General features: G+C 42.8%; 1 protein-coding gene across 1 annotated transcript in view; it reads right to left on the bottom strand.

Annotated features, from left to right (window-relative positions):
• Nucleotides 1-21124, bottom strand: part of LOC148527263 (mitochondrial ornithine transporter 1-like) — a 69551-nt gene extending 48427 nt beyond the window's left edge. The window contains exon 1 of the mRNA XM_088469222.1: nucleotides 21039-21124. The gene's annotated coding sequence lies outside the window, so the exon portion shown is untranslated. The remainder of the gene's footprint in view (nucleotides 1-21038) is intronic.
• Nucleotides 21125-22674: the final 1550 nt, after the last annotated feature.

Raw genomic sequence — 22674 nt, 5'->3', positions numbered from 1 at the left:
TCCTGAGCTCCACAATGTCTAGAACCGGCCCTGACTGTGCTGCAAGTCAAGAAGCCCTTGTTCTTGTAGAACTTCAAAGCAATGATACTTCACATCAATATGCTTAGTTCCCGGGTTAATCCCGTCTTTGGTAGGGCAAGACATCCATGGTTGTCTTCAAAGGCTTGTGTCTGTTTGGCCTGCTGTTATCCCAGCGTGTTGATTCTTAGCTGCAAGTTCATGGCTCCCTTTAAATAGCATATAAGAGTCTGATTCAGTGTTAGAAGCAAAGCAAAAAAAAGCGATTAACTTTACACCTGGACAACCATGCTGCAATGCAAAGGGCTGGGCACTGGGCAGCTTTACTTTTACACCACAATGTAGATTTGAGTTCGGACACCCCCCTCTCAAATCTTTACCTCTCTGCACATTTTACACCTGCCTCACCTGCAATGCAACATGGTTTTACCAAGGTGCACAGGTACTTGTTCTCTCTTTCTTTGCTCCCAATTTAGGCGCCAAAGTCTTTTCACACCATCCGGTTCGTCTTCAAGACTCTACTACAGGAGATTCCCCCTGCTGTCAGGTCTGGTGGCAGTGACTATATAGATACATTTTTCTACTGCTTTTCTGTATTGATGATTGTCTGGTAGTGATGTACTTGGTAAATCATTTCATTTGTGTAGTTTGTTTCCATGGAAGTGCTAACTGGTTCTGTAACTTGCATTCCAAAATCCTCAATGATGTCTTATATTATGTCTTTGATAAATAAGTAAACTGTCATGTTTGTCTCAAAATCCTGGTTTAGTGCTGGTAGTATTTCAGTTTCATCCTTTTCTTGCTCAACAGAGGCTATAAGATTGTCCACACAAATGAGTAGATTGCTCCATCTGTAAGTCAGTGTCTTTAGGGCTGAGTCAGACCTGAATCCATACAGGGGCGTAGAGAGGGCAATGCCGGTAAACCGTAAGCTCTGGGGCACCATCTGCCATGATCAGAGCTCAGATCAGTTCGAGACGCGTTTGGACTTTGGAGGCAGCTTCAGAAACTAATTGGAAGTAACATGGCCAAGGGGGAGCTGCTGTGCATGCCCAGCTACGGTAGCTCCTCCCATAGGCCTATGTGGAGCTTGTGAGTGACTGCTCATGGCTCCGCCTCCAGCAGCCAACACAGGAACAGGAGCTGGTAAGGGACAGATGGCAGTGACTTAATATATCAGCGGCAAACGCAGGATTTTGAAAGGGGGTTTCCAAATCCTTGGTTACCGAACCAATGAAAAAACATCTAACCACAAATGTAAAGAGTAAATACAAGTAACAAAGTGGCGGCCACACTCTGATTGATTTATTTATACTAGAGTGCCGCCGCCAATTTGTTACTTACAGCTTACACAGGATTTAGGACCACTACAGTAAAATATACCACTGACTGACACAGACACACACAAACAGACACACACACAACTCTATCACTAAAAAACATGCCGGCATGATTTATTAAAGACCCCCCTCCCCCCAGTAGTGCCCCTTATACTGTGCCCCCTGTAGTGCCTCTTATACAGTGCCCCCAGTATACAGTGCCCCCTTATGCAGTATCCCCTATGTACTGCCCCCAATAGTGGTCCTCCTATGTAGTGCCCTTTATACAGTGCCCTCAGTAGTTCCTCTTATATAGTGCCCACAGCAGTGGTCCCCCCTATGCAGTGCCCCTTATACAGTGACCCCAGTAGTGGCATCCCCTATACAGTATCCCCAGTAGTGCCCCTTATATAGTGCTCCCAGTAGTAGCCCCCCCTATGCTGTGCCGCCACCTCTATGCAATGCCCCTTACATATATAGGACAAAAACACAAAAAAACCCCCAAAGCACTTACCTGAATCCCCGTGCTTGTCGCTGTCTGCTCCTCCACCCTCCTGGCCCGCTCTGCACTATAGTTGAGCTTATTTCCTTTTTGCGCTAGGGACGTGGAAGTGACGTGCAGTGAGGGTGGAAGTGTGGTTCCATGCTCATAAAGTCCACCTAGAGAAGATACTTGTCCCCTTGCGGGCTCGCTTAGTTCGCCGCATTTCGGGCAAGGTGGCTCGCTACGCTCACCACAAGATTATATTCTCCCTCTATGTCCACGTGGATGGTAGGGAATAATGTTGAACAGTAGCTGATGACATCAGGGTTCTCTCCGTAAAGGGAATCTAGACACTACCCTGCACTATGGGAGAGATGTCATAATGTCTCTTCCATACCCACTGCGGGAGCCTGAAGGTGAAGCTCATGAGTGAGCACTAGGCCTGCTCCGGCAGGGAGCACAGCAGGCAATGAGAGTCTGTCTGACTCTCATTGGCTGCCAAAACAAACACTCCACTGATCGGCAGGCAGTGGGGGTTTCTGGGTACTCAGAAACCCCCCATGCGTGTGCGTATGGATATACAGCGGGTAAAATAAGTATTGAACACATCAACATTTTTCTCAGTAAATATATTTGTAATGGGGCTATTGTAATGACATTTTTACCGAATGTCAGCAACAACCCATGCAATCCACACATGCAAATAAATCAAACCATAGATGTCCATAAATTAAGTTATGTGTAATAATGTGAAATGACACAGAGAAAAAGTATTGAACACGCTTACTGAAATTTATTTAATGCTTCGTACAAAAGCCTTTGTTGGTAATGACAGCTTCAAGACGCCTTCTGTATGGGGAAACTAGTCATGCATTGCTCAGGTGTGATTTTGGCCCATTCTTCCACACACAGTCTTCAAATCTTGAAGGTTCCGTGGGCCTCTTCTATGATCTCTGGGCCTGATTCAGAGCAGGATGCAAGTGGCCGTTCGCTCGTCCGCCGTACGAGCGGAAATATTAAAATTCAAGCGCTCGCTCGTATGTTCGTTTGCAGCTAATTTTCCGCCCCATAGTCTCCCAACCCCTCCTCTAGCTAGCGAACGTTCTAAATAGCGGCCGTCCATCTCCTCTTTGGTTGCAGGGAACGCTCGCACAAGTCAATTCCGGAACTACATCAAGCCTATCATAACTCACATTATATTTGTGAGGGTGTAGGTCACATGACTCATACAATAACCAATAGAATGGTTTCTGTTAATTTACAAAGTACATTAGCCAATCAAATTTTTTCTAGGACCTTTATTAAAACTGTTTTGTGTAAAAAAAATCATTGCCATCATGAGAGGCGCAGCTTTTTGTAGGCGTGAGCTCCTGGTCCTCACTGATGTGATGGACCGGAGAATCACAGAGCATCCGCCCCCATCACCAACCTCCAAAAGCGTCTGGCCTACGCGGAGGTGCGCCGCCGCCTGCATTCCATCGGCTATCGCCGAAATATTGGCCGACTGGAACGCAGGTGGTCGGATCTGAGGCGCAGATCCCCACGCCTGTTGGCCAATTTGCGACAGCAGATCCATGAAAGTGTTTTTTTTAATTTTATTTAAAATGTAAGCATACCCGCGTGTGCATGTTTACTGTATAGCCCTGTTTCTTTATTTTGGACATACCTGCGTGTGCATGTTTACTGTATAGCCCTGTTTCTTTAGTTTGGACATACCTGCGTGTGCATGTTTACCGTATAGCCCTGTTTTTTTTTTAGGTTTTTTTTGGTGTGTAAATTTTTTTCCCAAAAAATGAAATATGTAATAATATTAATTTTTCTACATCATTTAGGGGCTGAGCGCAGACTCCAACGCCAGCAACGTCGGGCTCGTCCCCTATGCCCCACTCCCACCCAAACATCCTCTGCCCACTCTTCCCCAAATTCCCCCTCCAACCCAGACCTGGCCGACCGTGAGGCCCCACCCTCTCCTCACATTCCCATCCCTCCAACTTCACACTCCCCTCCACCCCCCCTCTCTTTTCCTCACCCTCAACTTCCTCCCAAATAACCCCTCCTCCATCCGTGCTGCACTGGCCCACCAATGATGAGGACGATTTTGGGGCTCCAGGCCCAGTCAGCATTATGACCGGTATGTTTCCCTTTTAAACTATGGTTGTTTTTTCATTATTTTGTTTTTGGTTGATGTTGTCCTTTTGCCTGTGCAGTTCAAAATTGTAAAGTATTTCTAATGTTTTTGATATATATCTTTGTGAAACAATGTCTAGGATGTTTTCCCCTTACACATATGACACATGTCCAAACACTCATATTTGTGTCTTTCTTGTTTACGATACCAACAAATGTTGTATTTTTGCGTAGTTGTAACTCTCTTTTGTTTTATTTTTGCAAAATATATATATTTTTTTTTCAACAATCTTTTTGTTTGGCATTCCTTTTGTTTTGGAGATGTTTTTTTCACCTTTTTTGGTATAGTCTGATTTTTTAGTTATTTTGTAAAACATAAATTAAGGTGTCATTTTAGTAATCCGCACATTTTTTTTACCCACAGAGGACCAGAGGCGTAACGCAGAAAATTATACTGGCTTGCAGATCTTGAGGGGCCATGTCGTTGCCATGCTTGTGGCCTTGGATCAGATTTTGGCGCGCCTGCGCGACTAATTTTTTTATTTTTCGTTAAAAAAATGTTGTAAAAAATAAAATTTATTTTAATTTATTTAAGTCTCATTCCTTGTGTGTAAATCTTAGATTGTTGAACCTTACATAAGTCTACTATTTGTCCCTGATTTTTAAAGAAATGTAAATTTGTTTGTCGAAAGCGCAAGTAAGTATGTAAGCTTGCACATTAAACACATAACAATACCAATAGGTTTGGAGAAGTAACCTCAAAATGTGATTTTTTTTTTGGTGTGGGTAATGTTAAATTTAAAGCTACCTGCTTAGGTCTACAATTGCAAACATACTGATTCACCATAATACCTTTGGTGTTTGTTTTTAGCAACAAAGCAGGGTACTAAACTTTTCCAAATAAGAAATTACAGTATTAGGCATTAAGCAACTTTGCATTTTTAGAAACAGGTTACACTTGGTTGTAATTTATGATGGAAATGGTTGGTGAACGTAAAATTAAATTTTAATGCGCACAAATAATAAACACCAAGTGAATACACACAATAGATTCAAAAATTCAAAACACACACACAAGTCAAAAACACACCAAAACCCCCCAAAAAACACAATCAGGAACTGTTTGAAGAAGTAGCATGCCAACATGAATCCACAAATGAGGAGAAGAAATCATTGTTCCCGAAGTTATATCCAATGTGTCCACATAAAGTCATTTGTGTTGATCAGGTTGTAGGCATGGATTTTTATGGTCATTTTAGGGATTAAAAACAACAACAACAAAAAAACTGTTAAAAGTGTACTTTAAAATATTACATGTCTACATTGTGGCATTTTTAAACATTATGAGGAAATAATTACCTAAAAAATCTGGCCACAACTTCATCGCGTATGGCCCCCCCACATACTGACCTCCGACCAACCTCGGTGGGGCCGCCCTAAGGCAAGGCATTCTCTGGCTGCATTGGGACACCACTCCTTATGGCGATGTATGAAATATCCCACACAGGACCACAATTTTCGAAACCATAGCTGGCAAATACATGAAGTCGCCACCAGAGCGGTGGAGGCATCTGAATCGGCCTTTTAAAAGGCCGATACAGCACTCCACCACCTGCCTGGTGGCTGTAAGTGCGGAATTATACTGACTTTGTGGCCCTGGTGTGGGAGCCAAATAAGGAGTGAGCAGCCAGGGCATGCAAGGGTAACCACTGTCTCCTGTGAAAATATATAAAAAAAACATCAGGACCATTGTGTAACAAGCTTTGCATTGGTTTCAACAGAAGGTGTCAACTTACCCAGAAGCCACGCATCACCAGCTTGTAGGTTGTTTAATTTGTGCCAAATCCCTGATTGCCGGATGACGAAGGAATCATGTGCACTGCCGGGGAATTTGGCATTCAGGGACAGGATCTGGAGGGAGGCATCACATACCACCATTACATTCATCGAGTGAAAGTGCTTTCGGTTCCTAAATATAGCCTCCAGCCTTGCTGGAGGCTGAAGTGGTATGTGAGTGCCATCCACAACCCCTATGATGTGTGGGAAGCCAGCTATTTGGTAAAAATAAGCCTTCGCCACATTAAGGGAACCCATATCCAATGGCATTTTAATAAAATGATGGAGGTGTTTAAAAAGGGCCTCCATCACTGCCCTCAGGATCCTTGAAAAGGAGGATTGGGATATTCCAGTGACTATTCCCACAGTGGTTTGAAAGGATCCTGAGGCACAAAAATGTAACACCGACATTAATTGCGTAAGTGGTGGTATTGCTGTAGGACTGTCAATTTGCCGTTCAAGATCACTCTCTATTAATGAGAGAGTGTCTATGATGAGTTGTGGCGGAAGACAGTAGCGCCTTAACACCTCGTCATCTGGCATTCCAAAAAGGGTGACACGTGTTCTATATATCTGGGGCCTTGCACGCCTACGAGGCCTACACCTGGGACGAAGTTGATGTTGGTCGGGTTCTGGAACCAGGGCCAATATAATACGACCAACATCAACCTGAAATATTAAGCAAGGTAGTTATTGGTTTAGACAAATGTGTTAAGAAAAATATACTTATCTTTTCCAAGAAAACCAAAGATGCTTACAGGCCTGGGACGTGTCATGTGCAAATCAACCTACATTTCAAAATTAGAAAATTTTTAAGATATTAATTTAAAAAACTATGATTGAAAACAAATTTCATATCTAAAAAATAGAGAAGGGAGCACACATTAGTTCTCAAAATAGTACGCTACATTTAGTGGTAAGACATGATTTTACACAGAAAAATTGAAAACACATTAGTACGCAAAATAGTACGTTAATTTTACATTTAAAATAAAAAAAAACATTAGTTCACTAAATAGTACGCTACTTTTACAGTTAAAACCACTAAAACATTAGTTCGCTAAATAGTACGCTACTTTTACAGTTAAAACTACTAAAACATTAGTTCGCTAAATAGTATGCTACTTTTACAGTTAAAACCACTAAAACATTAGTTTGTTAAATAGTACGCTACTTTTACAGTTAAATAAGGGCACATTAGTTCGCTTTTTTAACATTTTAAAAAAAAGGTGTGGAGGATGCCATGGAAGAGGCTGCTGGCCCTAGTAGGCAAACTAGCGGAAAAACAAAAGGCAGCCACAATTCACAGGGAAGGAGATGGAGGTTTTGGTGCAAATGTGCAATGACAACCTGGCACAGGCACCAAGGAATATGGGTGCAATCCAGAGATGGAAACTGTGGGACGACATAGCCAGTGGTGTCAATGGTGTGGGTGAGTTTGAACGTTCAACCCGGGAGGTCAAACGCCGGTACGTAAAAACTACATTTTAGTAAAAAGTGTTTACAGGTTAAAATACTGCAGGAATAATGCCAAATTTTAAACCAACAGATGGAGCGACTTCAAATATCGGCTTAAACAAAAACTGGCTGATAGGGCTAGGCATCCAGGGGGGACAGGTGGGGGTCCCACCCCTGTGTCACTTGAGCTCACAGATTTGGAGGAGCTGGCCCAGGGGTGTGTGCAGGATGAGGAGGTGTTTGGCGTGTCGAACATGGATACCGACATGCCAGACTTTGCGGCTCCTCATGTTGCCCCAGGTAAATGTTGTAATGTTACCAACTCAGAAATGTGTTTTTGAAAATATCTAGATTATAATTTTACTCTTTTCTCTTTTTTCTCACAGAGACACAGGCGGATGAGTCTGCTCCAGAGGTGAGCTTTAGCCGCAGAATTTCTTCTGGCTCTGCACGCGAGGAAGCAGTAGATCTGGCTGGGGACCCTGTGGCAGACAGTCCAGGGCATTCCCCCTCGCAGGCAGTGGCCCTCCTCACTGATATCAATGGTAAAACAGATCAGCAGACCGAGATTCTGCTGAGGATGGATGCCAATCTGCTACGGGTGGCGGACGCCCTGGAGCAAAGTGCTGTGGCCAACGTGACCATTGCTAAGGCCCTTGCGGAAAATACTGGGGCCAACATGCGAATAGCAAATGCCCTGGAGCAGCTCGTTCACCAGCACATGTTGCAGCCGGCCTCCCTTCCTGCCGGAACATCAGGACCCTCCACCTCTGGCACAACAACAGCCATCCCTCCAAATGTGCCTAGGCCTATGCCTAGTCCAGAGGCCACAACATCTGCCTCTGGCCAGGCCAGCCGAAGGACTTCCCGGACCCGTTCAGGCTCCCTCCAACCCCCGGCCAAATGGCCTTAAAGGTGATGACAGCACTGGCTAATTTCCCCACAATCCATCTCTGTGTTTGCCCCATATTCCTGCATGGCAAAAACCTCACTCTCCTTTCTTGTGTATTTTTTTTATTTGTTTTATTTCTGTTCAAATGCCACTTATTTTGTGGGTGTGTGGGCAAAATGATTTCTAGATTTTGTCCCATGAAAAAAAATATGTTTACTTTAAAAAAAAACTTGGAACAAAAATAACACAAAAATTATTACACTTTGGAAACAAAATTGCAAAAATCTATTCTTGATTTATTCACAAACTGGTTAAAAGGTAATCCCTCTAACAAACTTACAAACAGTACAATGGAAATAGAAACATTTCATATTTTGCCTAAAAAATAAGGGTTAAAATCAATTTATGAGTTTTAATTAACAATTATCCCCAAAAAAAGGACCATTGGTTTCTTGGTCCAAAAAAAAAAAAAAAAAATGCATACAATATTGTTTGTCTACAAAATAAACACTTACAAATATGTAAAAATCACTCAAAAAACCCAAACATTTGTTAGCTAATTGATTGTATGCCCCAGAAATTAGCAGCTGAGTAGTTCACCTGCATTCGGTTTTTAGCTACTAAAAAAGGTCTATTTGCGAAACACCCTAGAAGCTGTTAAGCAATTAAAAGTTAATTGTTTTTTTTGCCTCACTTGATTAATCGCAACACCATCGATGAGTCCGGGGAAGTAAGAGGAGACCATCGTCATTGCGGTAGACTATACCAGACCACAAGCTGAGCGAGCAGTCTTAATAGAAATTGGATCACACAGTGACGTGTACAAAATAGCGTCCACATTGGACGTTCGCACAAGATAATACATGTACGCCCAAAAAACGCCTTGCTACGCCTGCGTTTTCTCATCTCCACCCCCGTTACCACCCATAAATGGAACATTCTGTCAATCAAATGACATAGGTCACTTCCTGTTCGCTGTGTATACAAGCGAACGAAAAATGATCGCAATGATCCGGCCGCACATGCGCAATGAGAACCGGATGCATGCGTGGTTTAAAACAATCGAATGCGTACGAGCGAACGACTGATAGCGTCCGGCTCTGAATGAGGTCCTCTGATCTTTAGTTATTTCCATAGATTTTCAATTGGATTCAAGGCAGGTGACTGGCTGGGCCATTCTAGCAGCTTTATTTTCTTTCTCTGATACCAATTGAGAGTGTCCTTGGCTGTGTGTTTGTGATCATTGTCTTACTGAAATGTCCACTCTCATTTCATCTTCAGCATCCTGGTAGATGGCAGCAGATTTTTTATCAAGAATGTCACTGTACATTTTTCCATTCATCCTTCCTTCAGTCATATGAAGTATGCCAGTACCGTATGCTGAAAAACAGCCCCACACCATGATGTTGCCACCTCCAAACTTCACTGTTGGTATGGTGTTTTTGGGGTGATGTGCAGTGCCACTTCACCTCCAAACATGATGTGTATTATGGCCACCAAAGAGTCAAATTTTGGTCTCATCTGACCAGAATATATTCTCCCATTATTTCACAGGCTTGTCCAAATGTTGTGCAGCAAACTTTAAACTTAATGTTAAATAGAATAACAGAAAAAAACCTGCGCTCCAATAGGTGCAACTTCAGGGTGTCAATAGGTAATCCCTAAAAATACCAAAAAGGTATATGCATAAAAAAACGGATAGTCACCCAAGCGCAATGAATTTAGAAGTGTATCCAAGCGTAATGAATTTAGAAGTGAGAGAGCCTTAATGTGCTTTTTCTTCAGCAATGGAGTCTTGTATGGTGAGCATGCATACAGGCCATGGCGGTTGAGTACATTACTTATTGTTTTCTTTGAAACAATTGTACCTGCTAATTCCAGGTCTTTCTAAAGCTCTCCACAAGTGGTCCTTGGCTCTAGGACAACTCTTCTGATAATTATTTTCATCCTCTGTCAGAAATCTTGCGAGGAGCACCTGGTCGTGGCCGGTTTATGGTGAATTGATGTTCTTTCCACTTCCAGATTATGGCCCCAACAGTGCTCACTGGAACATTCAGAAGTTTAGAAATCCTTCTGTAACCAATGCCATCAGTATGTTTTACAACAATAAAGTTGCAAAGGTTTTGAGAGCTCTTTGCTTTTACCCATCATGAGATGTTTCTTGTGTGACACCTTGGTAATGAGACTGCTTTTTATAGTCCATCAGTTGGGACTGAACCAGCTTATATTAATTTGCACTGACAAGGGGCAGGATTGCTTTCTAATTACCGATAGATTTCAGCTGGTGTCTTGGCTTTCCATGCCTTTTTGCACCTCCCTTTCTTCACGTGTTAAGTACTTTTTCCCTGTGTCATTTCACATTATTACACAACTTAATTTATGGACATCTATGGTTTGATTTCTTTGCATGTGTGGATTGAATGGGTTGTTGCTGACATCTGGTGATAATTTCAAAACAATAGCCCCATTACAAATATATTTACTGAGAAAAATGTTGATGTGTTCAATACTTTTTTTTATCCGCTGTATGTATAAGACTAGCATTATATTATATATACTGTATAACATACTATCTATCTATCTATCTATCTATCTATCTATCTATCTATCTACTGTGTGAATATAATTTGTAAAAATCTGTGGAGACAAAGGCGCCTACTAGGTGTACTATTTAAGTAAACAATTTGAACAAATGTAAATAATAAAAAGATGCTCGTACCAGAGCTAATATTATGTGATTATCTTCAATCCTTGTATAGATTAGCAGACTTCTGCATGGTAATAAACTCAGAAGGTATCCACATGAATTCAGTTTATATCCATATCGAATATTAAAATTACCAATCATGGTGTAAAACAGTGAAATATAATTTAATATAATACAAAAGTGCATACATTTAGATGTAAAATTAGAGCTTAGCGGTTTTAAGCAGGAACCAGCAAGGAAATTACAGCATCCAAAACACCTCAACGCATTTCATCCACAAAGGACTTCATCAGGAGGCAGAAGGTAATGAGTGAATGTAAAACTGGAGAGACTTATATATCTAGTTACGGGCCTTTAATTAGTGCCCTCTAGATTAGTACCCTCTAGACCTGTAATGTCAACTAGCAGAAAGTACTTAGGACCGGGGATTCTATGTGGCTCAAAATAAAGCCTAGCCAAAAAAATGTAAATAAAAAGATTAAGAATCTACATGTATGTGGCCGCGCTCATCTTATGAGCTTGGTTTGCCACTTTAAAATAAAAGATAAAAATAGCGGCAGTCCAAACCTTAAAACCACATTGTTTTAAGCTGTAACACAAGAAGAAAAAGGTATTCCTGGCTCGGGGCACTCACAGGATTACACACTTACAGTTATTGACATATTATCTAATCATGATCTGGTGATCAAAAACGGATGCAGTCAATATCCCGACCGTTGGGATTCCGGAAGTCAAAATGCCGGAGCCGGAATCCCGACACTAGTCAGTATTCCAGCGCTGGCATCCCGACTGCTGGAATCCTGAAGGTAAGTAGAGTGGATGGTTAGCATTAGGTTTAGGCACTAGGGGAAGGTTTATGGTTAGGCACTAAGGGGGAAGGGCTAGGTTTAGGGTGCGGGGAGGAGGAGGTTAGGTTTAGGCACTAGGGGGGGAGTTAGGGTCAGGCACCGGGGAGGGAGGGTTGGAATACTGACCGACAAGTGTCGGTATACAGCCATGGCCAAAAGTTTTGAGAATGACACAAGTATTGGTTTTCACAAAGTTTGCTGCTTCAGTGTTTTAGACCTTTTTGTCAGATGTTACTGTGGTATACTGAAGTAACATTACAAGAATTTCATAAGTGTCAAAGGCTTTTATTGACAATTACATTATAAGATTATGCAAACAGTCAATATTTGCAGTGTTGACCCTTCTTTTTCAAGACTTCTGCAATTCGCCCTGGCACGCTGTCGATCAACTTCTGGGACACATACTGACTGATGGCCGCCCATTCTTGCCTAGTCAATGCTTGGAGTTTGTCAGAATTTGTGGGGTTTTGTTTGTCCACTCGCCTCTTGAAAATTGACCAAATGTTCTCAATGGGATTAAGATGTGGGGAGTTTCCTGGCCATAGACCCAAAATTTCGATGTTTTGTTCCCGAGCCACTTAGTTATCACTTTTGCCTTATGGCAAGGTGCTCCATCATGCCGGAAGAGGAATTGTTCCTCACCAAACTGTTCTTGGATGGTTGGGAGAAGTTGCTCTTGGAGGATGTATTGGTACCATTCTTTATTCATTGCTATGTTCTTAGGCAAAATTGTGAGTGAGCCCACTCCCTTAGCTGAGAAGCAACCCCACACATGAATGGTCTCAGGATGCTTTACTGTTGGCATAATACAGGACTGATAGTAGCGCTCACCTTTCCTTCTCCGTGCAAGCATTTTTCCAGATGCCCCAAACAATCTGAAAGGAGATTCATCAGAGAAAATAACTTTACCCCAGTCCTCAGCAGTCCAATGTCTGTACTTTTTGCAGAATATCAGTCTGTCCCTGATGTTTTTCGTGGAGAGAAGTGACTTGTTTGCTGCCCTTCTTGACACCAGGCCATCCTCCAAAAGTTTTCGGCTCACTGTGCGTGAAGATGCACTCACACCTGCCTGCTGCCATTCCTGAGTAAGCTCTGCACTGGTGGTGCCCCGATCAAATTTAAAATTTTGACTGAGGGCCTGATTCAGCAAGGAGCGCAGTTGCTAACAAGCACGCAATCGGCCTGTTGTTGTGTATTGCGCATGCATATGCATCGCAGTGCGCGTGCACGAACCAGCCACTGCGATCAGAACTGCGATTGCAGTGACTACGCAGACCCATCGCAGAGTGATTGACAGGAAATGCCATTTGTGGGTGGTGACAGGGGGGTGGTTGGCCGAACGCAGGCGTGCCAGTGCATTTGAACGCCGTTGCAGGGGCGTGCATAAATTATCCACTGAGTAAGGTCAGTGCTTGTGCAAGTGTGTATGACGCTGCGATGGTACTTGATTGTACCAATGTTTTTGCAGTCTTGCTAAACATTACGGATGTGTGTAAGGTAAAGTGGGCGTCCTTATGTAGTGCAGCGGCGACATTGCAATCACAATGAATTAGCATACTATAGCAGTTGAACTGTGTGCGTAATCGCTATTGCATTCTCAGTTGCATTTCGTAGTGAATATGGCCCTCAGTTCAGAGCACTTGCTGCAATTTTCTGCACCCCAGTTCCTATGATTCCATGCACAGTTGAGTCTCTTGGCCTTGTTTCCACGTTGAATGTATGGCTTTTGGCCGCAATTCTTCCATGAAGACCACTTTTGGCCAGACTTCTCCGAACAGTAGATGGGTATACCTGGGTCCCACTGGTTTCTGCCAGTTCTGAGCTGAAGGGCTGAGGAGGGGTACAATAATGAGTGTCTGCAGGCAACAGTGAAGCATGGTGGAGGTTCCTTGCAAGTGGGGCTACATTTCAGCAAATGGAGTTGGGGATTTGGTCAGGATTAATGGTCCTCACTGCTGAGAAATACAGGCAGGTACTTATACATCATGCAATACCATCAGGGAGGCGTCTGATTGGCTCAAAATTTATTCTGCAGCAGGACAATGACCCCAAACATATGCTGATGTAATTAAGAACTATCTTCAGAGTAAAGAAGAACAAGGAGTCCTGGAAATGATAATATGCCCCTCCCCCCTGATCTCAATATCGTCGAGTCTGGGATTACATGAAGAGACAGAAGGATTTGAGCAAGTCTACATCCACAGAAGATCTGTGGTTAGTTCTCCAAGATGTTTGGAACAACCTCCCTGCCGAGTTCCTTCAAAAACTGTGTGCAAGTGTACCTAGAAGAATTTATGCTGTTTTGAAGGCAAAGGGCGGTCACACCAAATATTGATTTGATTTAGACTTCTCTTCTATTCATTCACTTTGCATTTTGTTAATTGATGAAAATAAACTAACACATCTATTTTTGAAAGCATTCTTACTTTGCAGCATTTTTTCCACACCTGCCTAACATTTTTGCACAATACTGTATATTAATTTCTACTTCAATATAATAGAATTATCCAATTACTCCAAAAAAAGATTGTAATTTATAAATTCATTCAACCCCATCAGTTGGAGACCGCCTAGCAAGAAAGTCCAATGGCTTTCCCGATTCAACAATTCCACCTCTGATACCTAGGTGCAATTTTTCAATACCAAAAATCTTCAAACCATCTGGGTTCATTTGATGTTTCTCATAGAAATGTCTTACGATCGATGTAAGTTGTTTAAATCTGCCCAAATCCCCTTGGAATTCCTTATGGAAGCCACATGTTCCAGCACTCTCTGCTTTAGTGGTCTGGTCATCATACCAATATAACTTTTCTCACACGGACAAGTAATATAATAGATAACTCCAAAAGTTTTATAATCAATTAGATCTTATATACGATGTATCGTTCCATATTTATCTCTAAATTCCATTGTACGATGCATGTATCTACAATCCCTGCACTCTCCACATAGATAAGATCCCTTGACCATCGGTTTTCTTTTTGTTCTTTGAACAAAGTGACCAATTTATCCTTAAGGTTGGCTGATCGTCTCCAACTTAGTGCTACTCTTGGTCCTAGCACCTTGGCCAAGTCAGGGTCTACTGTGAGTACATGCCAATGCCTATTTATCACTTGCGTGATATCTCGCTATCCATACAAAGATCACCAATGAATCTAACCACCTCTGATTTTTCCAATTGCTTATTGCCATAAAGAAGGGAGTTCCTATGTTTTTTTGATTACTCTAAATCTTTGATTACTCTATCTTTTTTTTGATTACCCTTTTGATTTCCCTCCAAAAATGTCACTCTTTGTACAAGTCTTTCTGTAAGTTCTTGAGATCTTATTTTAAATTGTGCCGCATCATTCAGAACAATTTCTTTTCAAACTTAAAAACTCCCCTTTTTGCTTGTAATTTTAAGGATAAAATAAAAGTATGATTTTATTAATTGGACAGATTGCCGTTATTCTTCATCACCAGATCATGATTATATAATATGACAATAACTGTAAGTGTGTAAGTGTCCCGTGCCAGGAATACCTTTTTCTTCTCGTGTTGCTGTAGATTCAATAGACACCTGGGTGCACCCCCTCACCTGAAATATAACTGAAGGATTTATTAGATATAAGGAAAATGTTACATATACACGTTTTATAATTTAGGTCTCTGCGGATATATCCCTTTTGTGTTTTGAACTGTGCATGCGCCGCTGCCATATCAGTGAAGTCATATTGGAGGCCGTTATAAACTGTGCATGTGCCGCAGCCATATTGGTAGAGTTGAATACAAACTCCACAAATATGACCGCGGTGCATGCGCAGTTTAAAACAATGCGGTTTTAAGAGTGCATAAGTCCCATTGTGTGTATGCACAGAGGAGCAGTAGCGATTGGGGTGCCTGGTCTCAGAAATGTATTGGATGTACCGGATAGGTGGCAATTAATTCGCACAAAAATGGGTGTGTTATAGGTGTGCTGCGGGTGTGTTGCAGAAGTGGTTGCGAACTCCCGCGCTTCATCGCTTACACTAGAGGCCAAACTATGTTGGAGAATCTGAACCTAGCATGGGGCAGATGCAAGTGTCGATGGTGCGACTGATGGCACTAAGCAGGATTGTTGTGTCTAAAAATGCAAAAAGTGGGCGTCTCAGGCCTTGCACAGTCAGGCGCACACTTGTACACCAGGGGAAGGGCTGATACTAACATTAGCGCAAAGTCATAGACACAGGTACGGCATAGAACGCTAAAGCAGCAGCAGAAGCTGCGTGCCACTCAGGATAAGCTCCTATGTATTTGTAGCTTCCTGGTGTGGGTAACATAGGGTCACACACGTCACTGTACCTGAGATCAGGTGGCCTTGAGGTTCTGTTCATGCTTACTTTGGGAATTGTTAATTTTGTGGCTTTTACTTCTAACTGCTGAGCAAGATAATAGCATGAGATCCTTTACCAGATCCCACCACTGCAGGTGATGTTTGCTATCCAGATCTGTGTGCTCCAGCCTCCTGCACCGCATACGAAGGTGCCTTTGGACACAGGTGTTCATCTGCTGTGGCTATCACCTTTTCCTTCATTCAGGATCTGTCTTGGAGTTTGATGCTGAGTCCTTTAGCCACCATAGGGGAGATGTAGGAAACCTTCTAAAGAGGACAGGTGTAGATGTTGGTCACATCAACCAATCAGGTTCAAGCAATCATTTTATAGAATGCACTAGATAAATGATAGCTAAAAGCTGATTGGTTGCTATACGCAATTCTCCACTTTCTTTAGGTTTCAGACATCTTCTAGTATGTGTCTTACAGACAAGAGTCTGCCTCCCAAGCTAGGAACTACAGGACATGGTTTACTGGTAGCGCCAGATTGTTCCCATTTGTATCGGAGCACATGAGTAGACTGGGCCAGATTGCTTTAGTGGTGACACTACATCTGCTAGATAGGTTATCTCTCTGTGATGCAGCTCAGCTTCTGTGGAAATGTTTCTACCACTCCACATGTGACGTTTTGTTCCCGAATCTATGGCTAGCAATTGGATATCACCATTGAAGTTTGCACCAGCCCCTGATCTGGGTAGTAACACAAATAGATCATTATACTCCTGGCTAAATAAGAACCCAAAGTATATTTTCCATATACTACCATGATGTCTCTTTAATTCTGCTACTCAGAGAGGAAGGTGAGACCAAAGGGGTCCAGTTGAGAAAAACCTTTATTGCAAACATTTTTATATTTCATGAACTTTGTCTTTAAACGTACCCTCTGGTTCCTTAGCTGGGGCTATAATTTGAAGAGCTGAGTTTCATTATCAACCCCAACTTTTTTTTTTTATGTTTCAATAAATTAGTTGTAATCTTTAAAAATAGGCTGACCCCGTTTCTCTGCAGGTCAGACACACTGCTAAACGACCTCCACTCTACCAACCCTGGGCATATTGGCTGATAGATCTGACGATATGCCCGATTCCAACCGATCGGAACGACATATCGGCAAAATCGTCTAGTGTGTACCCACTATATTGGCTATTGCACACTCCCATTTGGTCATCAGCCGCATAGTGTGCAGCCAGAAAGCAGCTGGATTGAAAATCATGATGCAACAAAAATAACTGTGCTTGATGATGTTACAAGCATGTCACAGTCTTTTTATCATCAAGCACAGTTATTTTTGTTGCACCATGATTTTGAAGTAGTCGCACTGTCACGCCCCAAGCTTCGCCCCCAAAATTGTGTCATTTGCCGGCCACGCCCCCTTTTTACCATGACCCGCCCCCCCGCCGAGAGTGCCCGACAGCTCCACCTCGGAAGGAGGGAGCGAGAAGTCGGCAAGTATGCAGTAGGCATGTAAGCTTTTATTACTTTATTATTACTAATCATTACAGGAATAATAATAACAATAATATAATGCAGCTGTATCCTTGCCAGAAAGCATAGCAGAACTCTATTTTAGAAATAGGCAATAGTAAGAATAATAACAATTGATGATATCATGCATAGCTGAAAAGCACAGGAAGAGTTATGCTAGAGCAGGGGCGTCCACATTATTTTCTTGGAGTGCCGTATTAAAGAAGTGACTTTGAACAGAGGGTCACAATTTTTTTTGTCACAATTAGCCTTCCAGCAATTAGGAAAGGGTTCCTTACTGAGTAAATCTTATTCTTAGAAACACTAAAACTAATAAAAATGATCTTGAAATAAACATTATTAATGATTTAAGATTGCAATTTTACACAGTGTGATGAGATGCTGTATTAATGCAAACAGTGGAGTTATGCTTTCTCCCCACACTATGGGCCTGATTCAGAGATTTAGGCTAATGCAATCGCCAGGGCCGTAGCTAGGGTAGTGCGGCCGGTGCCATCACACAGGGCACCACAGGTCAGGGGGCGCTATTTGGGCCTGTCAAATTTTTTGTTTATTATCAATCTCACTTGTAGCTTCCTCTTATTTCATCCCCAGCATCTCCTGGCCTCCCCTATCTCTTACCTGGCCCTTTCCCATGAGGCCATGGCCCTTTTTTGGGTGCATTATGTCCCTTTGAAAAATGAGGGGGCGCCAATGCTCTTTCTGGCACAGGGCACCAAAATGTCTAGTTACGGCTCTGGCAATCGCATCTGCAATCTCTTGCGGACCTAGCATAGGGACGCCCACTGCGCCTTCTGATATATGTCCGACAATGTACAACAGCGTAAACATCAGTAACATCGACGCAGCTGGTAAGTCAAGTCTGACTGCGGTTCTCCTGACACGCATAGTGCTCTCCGTAATTAAAATTAAGTATCTAACTCATTGCGAACAGCAGTGGTGGATAGAAGTTCACTGGATAAATTCAATACTGCTCTGGTGTGGAGAGAGCCAATCTAAAAATCAGCTGTCTCCGTGATCCTCTTCACTGTTCCTGTCGGAGCAGTGGAAATGACCACTTCCAAGTCTGACTCGGGAGCTTCACGCAGGCGCACAAAGCCTCGGCATCCGGCGGAAGGAAGCCAGACAGGAGTGGAGGGAACCTAAAGGATCCCTATTTGCAACCCGGGACTCCTTCCCATAGGGAAGGAGTGGAGTGCGGGAGCAAACACCCTCTGAAGATGGCAAATGTTCCCGCGGTCAAGCTCCAAATATATTATATTTTCGCTGCTTGATGAATTTCGGTCCCTATAATAGTGTATGGGAATTGCGGGCAGATTGGAGCTGAAAAGTAAGCAGGAGATATCAGTGATATCTCCTTCATTACCTTTATAATGAATAGCCCTGCCCCTTAATTTCTACAAAAGTAGGTGAAAATATATGAATATTAATTTTCACCTGTTTTTGTAGAAATTAAGTTATGAGGAATGGACTTTAGCAAATCTCAGCTCTAGGCCCTGGATTCTACAGTACTTAGATCAGGGCAATATCTATGTGATGTGTGTATGACCTCCACATATTGACTTTGGTTTCATCTGGGTTTCAACAGTTATACCCCTTTCACATCGGTATACCGGGTCGCACCCAGGATTTTGTTTACACGTCCATACCGGGTGTGACATGGCTGAGACCCCTTTCAGACTGGCGGCCTGCCCCGGTACTAATGTCGGGTCGATGACGTCACTGCCATCACGTGGTGAGCCGACGCTTGGAGATGATCTCATCGCCGGCTCATCCTATGCAGTGAACGGGTTACCCGTTCACACTGCACCGCGAGCCGGGTTGAAATGCCGGATCGCTCGACCCAGCTTATTTCAACTTGGCCCTTTGACACTGCACAGTAACCCAAGTTGCTGCGCATTCACGTGCAAAAACCCGAGTTATTGCTTGTAGTGCGAAAGGGACAGGGCCGCCATCAGTGGGGGACTGCCGGGACTCCAATCACGGGCCCCAGAGAGGGGGCCTGGGTGTCAGCGTCAAGGAATGCATGGGCGGCAGGTGCTGGAAGGGAGAAAGAGCATCAGCACAACGCGGCATTTGAAATATGGAGCCGGCTGCGAGTGATTGGCCGGCTCCATATTTCAAATGCTGCTGCCGCGCTGTGCTGATGCTCTTTTCCCTGCAAGTTGCTGCTGCCCTTGCATTCTGCAACGCTGGCACCTGGGCCCCTTGTCTCTCAGGAAATGCCGCCGGAGCTTGTGTTTGTTTTATAACGAAACTAGGTATGCTGCTCCTGCCCCCCTCTAGTCCAGCCAGCCTTCTCTGCACTGATCCCCCCCCAGTCCAGCCAGCCTTTCCTATAGCCCCCACCCCGTCCAGCCAGCCAGCCAGCCAGCCTGCCTTTCCTTGAACTGCACCCTCCCCAGTCCAACCGGCCTTCTAGTCCAGCCAGCCAGTCTTGTGAACTTTGCACATGTGAACTTTGTGCCTGATTCAGCTTGGATCGCAGTTGCTAATACGCATGCAATCAGCCGATTGTTGCGTATTGTGCATGGATTGCAGTGCACAAACTGGCCACTGTGATCGGGACTGCGATCGAAGCAGCTACGCAGACCCATCGCAGAGTGATTGACAGGAAGTGCCATTTGTAGGTGGTGACGGGGGTGTGGTCGGCCGAATACAGGCGTGCCAGTGCATTTCAACGCTGTTGCATGGGCATGCATAAATTATCCACTGCGATACCATACGCAGCCTAAGGCCTCATAGCATGCGCTGAAGTTAGCAATTCCTGAGTGAAGTCTGACCTGCCTTGACTTTGCGTATGGATCCGATGGTACTCGATTGTACCAATGTTTTTGCAGTCTTGCCAAATATTACGGGTGTGCGTGTAGGTGAATTGAGCGTCCTTATGTAGCGGTGCGGTGACATTGTGATCGCTATGGATTAGGATATATTCGGAGTAAAACTGCGTGCGTACGCTATATTGCGATTCGTAGTGTATGAGGCCCTTTGTTAGTAAATAACTCAGAATTATGTTTTACTCCAGTTGTTCTTGGCTTCTGCATTCCAGAGATACAGATGTATATTTACTAAAGGTCGATTTAATTGATTTCAAATCGATCAACATCAATTTTTGAGTTTCTGGGGTTAAATCACACATTTACTAAGAGTCAATTTTTGATTATAATAAATATACCACTTAATCAGAGGGATCGAATGGAAAATCTGTGATTTCTCAGCTATATAGCTAAATAGGAGGAATTAGTGATAACCTTGTTTCAGTAAAAAATGGGTTAAATATAAATAAACAGATTCAATCTACCTAATGTATAACACAATACAGTTCATGCTACAGTAAGTATAAATCTGATTTAGCATTGTATCAATGGTTGGGGGAGCAGCCGCTCTGGCAGGAAATCAGTTCACTGCTCCTTTCTGCCATGTGCTACAGTACATACTAAAACATGTGAACAGGGAAATTCGATCATTTGGGATATTTTTACCGTAAAAACCAAAGCAAAACACAAAACTTACTGTGAGACTGACAGCACGGCCTCTATTCTACATCAGTTGGCAGCACACTCAGGAGGTCTTTACTCAGCAGATTTCTTTGAGCACTTTTTTCACATTGCTAAACCTGGGTTAGATTAGAAGATCATGTGAGGGTCAGCACAATGCTCAGCCAGTACTCACAGCTGCCTGTACAGATCTCCTGAACACTGTACTATTGTGACATCACAAAATTCTATGTTCCATCCCCACTCATCTTTTATAGGTCTGGCTATATACGAGGGTTGTTCAAAAAGTAATGCCTAAATGCTCATAACTCTGAAATAATATGCAACATTTATTTGAAACTTTGTCAGCTTGTAGTTTAATATGTCTTCTAACTATATATTTAATTTTGTTTAGGTAGTCCACGAAATACCATGGAATCCAAGATGAAACAAAGAGCCGTCATTGAATTTCTGGAAAAAGAAGGCTGCAGTGCTACAGAAATCCACACTGAAAAAGACTGAAAAAAGTGTATGGTGAGTGTACAATTGACTATAGCAATGTCAGAAGGTGGATGAAGTGTTTTCATTCGGGAGAATCGTCCGTGTGCGACAAACCTCGTGGTGGCAGACCATCAACTGCAGTGACAGCAGAGAACCGATGCCATGATTCAGAAAGACCATCAGACCATCAGAGATATCAGTAATGAACTTGAATGTAGCCATGGCACTGTAGAAACACTAATCAAATATTTGGGATATCGTAAAGTGTTTGCTAAATACGTTCAAAAGGAATTAACCAGGGATCATAAGGCCCGGAGGGTGGAAGTGTGCAATGACCTTTTGACCAACTTTGAAGCCAACCCTGAGATGTTTTTGGAAAATGTCATTTCAGGAGATGAGACCTGGGTATTCCTTTATGACCCAGAAACAAAGGCCCATTCTAATCAATGGAAACACCTATGTTCACCTAGGCCAAAAAAGTTTAAATCACAACGATCCATAAACAAAGTCATGGCCACATTCTTCAGGGATTGCCGAGGTGTTATTATCATCGATTACTTGGAACCAAACCAATCAATCAACAGTGATCAATATATTATTACACTTAAGAAGCTGAAAGAAGCCATCCACAAAAAAAGGTCAACAATTTGACTGTCAAATGTCATCTTACACCATGACAATGCCAGACCTCACACTTCGATGGCAACATCTGCCGCTATTACCAAAATGGGGTGGCAATAATGCCACATCCACCATACAGTCCTGATTTGGCCCCTTCTGACTTTCATCTGTTTGGCCTCTCAAAAACTGTTACCGTGGTCAACATTTTGAAGACATAGAGGTTGTTAAAAACGTCATATGTTCCTGGGTCAAACACCAACCACTGGAATTTTTCCAAAGTGGATTCACAGCTTGGGTTGAGAGGTGAAGAAAATGTTTGAGGGCAGATGGTGAATTTTTTGAGTAGAGTCATGCTGTTACTAAGACTTTAAAGTGTTTTACTGCAAATTTTCAAATCTGTATCTATAATAAAATTTGAGTTGTGAGCATTTAGGCATTACTTTTTGAACAACCCTCGCATGTCTGTGGAAAATGCCTACTTTTCAATAAAAAATATATGTTAGGGTGATGAGGCTTCCTACCCCTGGATCACGGTATGCGAAATACTACTC

This window comes from Taudactylus pleione, unplaced genomic scaffold (genome assembly GCF_031769625.1).
Source record: "Taudactylus pleione unplaced genomic scaffold, aTauple2 ptg000089l, whole genome shotgun sequence".
In the NCBI taxonomy this organism is placed as follows: Eukaryota; Metazoa; Chordata; class Amphibia; order Anura; family Myobatrachidae; genus Taudactylus; species Taudactylus pleione.
This window is presented reverse-complemented; position numbering and strand designations above follow the sequence as displayed.